The 3141-nt window shown below is 32.0% G+C and overlaps 1 non-coding gene across 1 annotated transcript; it reads left to right on the forward strand.

Annotated features, from left to right (window-relative positions):
* The first annotated feature begins 1220 nt into the window (after positions 1-1220).
* LOC143390033 (U1 spliceosomal RNA) lies at positions 1221-1383 on the forward strand. The gene has a single exon (XR_013090198.2). It is a non-coding gene; the product is annotated as a U1 spliceosomal RNA (small nuclear RNA).
* Positions 1384-3141: the final 1758 nt, after the last annotated feature.

The following is a 3141-nucleotide window of genomic DNA, read 5'->3' on the forward strand; positions in this document are numbered from 1 at the left end:
AATGCAAACTTCACACTTTCTCACCAACAGGGTTAATTCTAGACTCAAAATTTAGACCTGTCTTGACTGACTTACTGGACATGACAGACTAGTATCCAGTGATAATTTCAAAACGTTTTCATTTCTCAAGGTGATAGTGTCTGGCTAATATCTTGTTATGAATCCCATCCTATGTGTTTTTTTTTTTTCATATTCATTCATCGAGCATTTCCTGGATACCAACATTAGCCTGTCATGAATCAAGATAATAATGAATATATTCATTCAGGTTATGTCCTGTGTTTTAATAACCTAGTCTAACATGGGCAGAGGGAAGCTATTTATTTGATTGTTCACTTCTTCAAAATTCTTCTATTTATTTTAACATTGTCCAATTCTCTAACTTTGCAATAACAAAATTAACCAGCTATCAATTTCAATTTATTTTTTCTTAATTATGATTCCAATATTTCACACACATTTTTTACTCTGATTATCACTAAATTAATTCAAATTCTTGTGCATTATGCTAAGGCATTAATTGATTCACTCTTTCTTTAAACCTAAGTTTAATCTGAGTGACAGGTATTTTTAGGTAATCTTCCTTTTTGCCATTCATACACAGATAAATAAATGAACAAAACATGCAAATACACATCTTCACGTTCACATTATCCACTATCAAAAAATAAAATTCCAACAAATATATTTAATGATGTAATTGGTTTTTATTTGTGATTCAAGAATTGGGCAACCTCAATTCTCCTAACTGAATGAGAGCTTCCACCTGGCTTTCTTAGTAGAACAGTGAGTTTTGTAAAGTAGTAACAAGGAAACAGAACAATAGAGAAAAAAGCTGGTTGGTGAAGGTCAGTTTACTTCAGTTACTCTTCTTCTAAGGGTTAAAGCAGAGGAAACTTTCTTATAATAATTTGAAGTGCTGAGAACCAAACTCAGTTCTTTGAGTTAAGAAATTACTCTGCTGCTAAGTTGGATACCAGACCCTGGACTTCCTTATTATTCTTTCTTAGGTAGATTGGAATCTTCTGTTTTTCAGGAGATATTCCAGGGGTAGAAATGTTCCTTTTGAGGATATACCTGTTTCCTTAAAGTTTTAGTTTAATTATGTGCAATTTACCACAATTAACTCACATTTGGTTTAGATTGGTGCTGGGGTCTGATGCAAGAACTCAGTCCAACACAATGGCCTCTCATAATTTGTGTTTAATAATACACATGTTATAGGGACCTGGCAGGGAGATACCATCATCATGAAGGTGGTTTTCCCAGGGCGAGGCTTACCCATTGCATTTTGAATGTGCTGACCCCTGTGGTTTCCCCAAATGTGGGAAACTCAACTGCATAATTTGTAGTAGTGGGGGACTGTGTTTGAGGTCTCCCCTGGGGAAAAAGAAAAATACAAATTTTAATTCCTGGTAGAGTAAGTTCTGAAAATGAAAGGCTTCTAAAATCATCATGAACATATTAAAATATTAATTTATAGTGTTTGAATAGAAAATTAAGGAACATAATATAAAGTGAAAAAATTCATAAGGGAAAGAAAATTAATCTAGTTTAAAAATTTTTGCTCATCAAGTAACATTGCAACACAGTACCAGCAGACACCATTCACTAAGAAAACATTTGATTTGTGATACATTAGCTATATTTGTAGAATTGAGAATGATGTGAAATCCCCTAGGGGGAAAAATGGGCAAATTTCTACTTTGATCAAGAGAAGACAAACATTGTTTCACACTATAGTACTGGTAAGTTAAAGCATTGAAAAATAATCATTGTTAAGTTATAGAAATTCTCTTATACTGCTAGTGAAAGCAAGCAAATGAATGGGCGTGTATTAAATAAGATATATGTTCTGGAGCACAAACAAAAAATGAGCACAATAATTTTATTTTTCTCTCATGAAAAAGTACAAGTTTTGATGTTCTATAGCTTGGGAGTCTTCAAAGAATCTAGCCTCTATTTTATTATTTTATCATTGTGGTGAGCCCAAGACAGACCTCTATGAATTATGGAAGACAGTGAAGAATATTTTGAGACATCAAGATGAAAAAGAGAATTCAGAGATGATTATCACCTAGAGATGTTTATGAAAAATTCTACCAACTCAATAATCCATTAAAGAAGTATATATTGTAAAACTATTATATATAAAGCACTAAGAATCTTTCTCTGCATGGCATTTTAAGATAGTTATAATCATTGGAGTTGATTATTTGAATAAACCAATTTTTAAATCACCAAGAAGGATATTTTACTTGCCAATAAGTAGTTACACATTTGTGAAATATAACAGAAATTTAAAAAGATATTCAATCTTTTCCTACTGAAAACCTGGAGCAGGGAATTAGAAAAATAATATCTAATACACTTCTAAAATCAAGACATTAGATAATACTAATTTAATTAGTTGATTATTTCATGTATTTTATTCATCATAAATGTTCTGAACTTCAGCCTCTACTCTTTACCATGCAGAAATCTAAACAAAGTAATAATAATTTTAAAATATTTATTTAAAAAGAATTCTGGACTTCTGTGGGAAAAGATATATAGACTCATAGTTACAAAAGTAAGGTTAAATATAACATTAAAGCTATATCTATAATGTTGTTTGATCTCAAAGGAGAATTTACTCTTTGATGAAGTTAAGAAGCGAGACACATCTGATAGATGACAAGAAGCCTGAATAAAATACAAAATGGAATTAGGCATATACAAAAATAAGAAGAGGATGGTAGGACATTTTAGACAAACAGTAGAGTACTAAAATGGCTTGAGATGAGAACAGAGACTGATGGGTTAAAAATTAATAATATTTGGAATGGAATATTTACATCTCGATACAATTTGGTATGCCTAATTTTGCAAGAAAAAAAAGTCAGATCACCAAACACTTTCATTTTGGATTCATGTTTATGGTGTTAAAACTATGGAAGAAAAAACAGGAATTGAAAGAGGAAAAGAAGGGCTGGGGATGTGGCTCAAGCGGTAGCGTGCTCGCCTGGCATGCGTGCGACCCGGGTTGGATCCTCAGCACCACATACAAAGATGATGTGTCTGCCAAAAACTAAAACATAAATATTAAAAAAGAAAGAAAGAGTAAAAGAAGGTTAGGCAGAGGGAAAAAGGTGAAAGAAG

This window comes from Callospermophilus lateralis, unplaced genomic scaffold, assembly GCF_048772815.1.
Source record: "Callospermophilus lateralis isolate mCalLat2 unplaced genomic scaffold, mCalLat2.hap1 Scaffold_103, whole genome shotgun sequence".
Classification (NCBI taxonomy): domain Eukaryota; kingdom Metazoa; phylum Chordata; class Mammalia; order Rodentia; family Sciuridae; genus Callospermophilus; species Callospermophilus lateralis.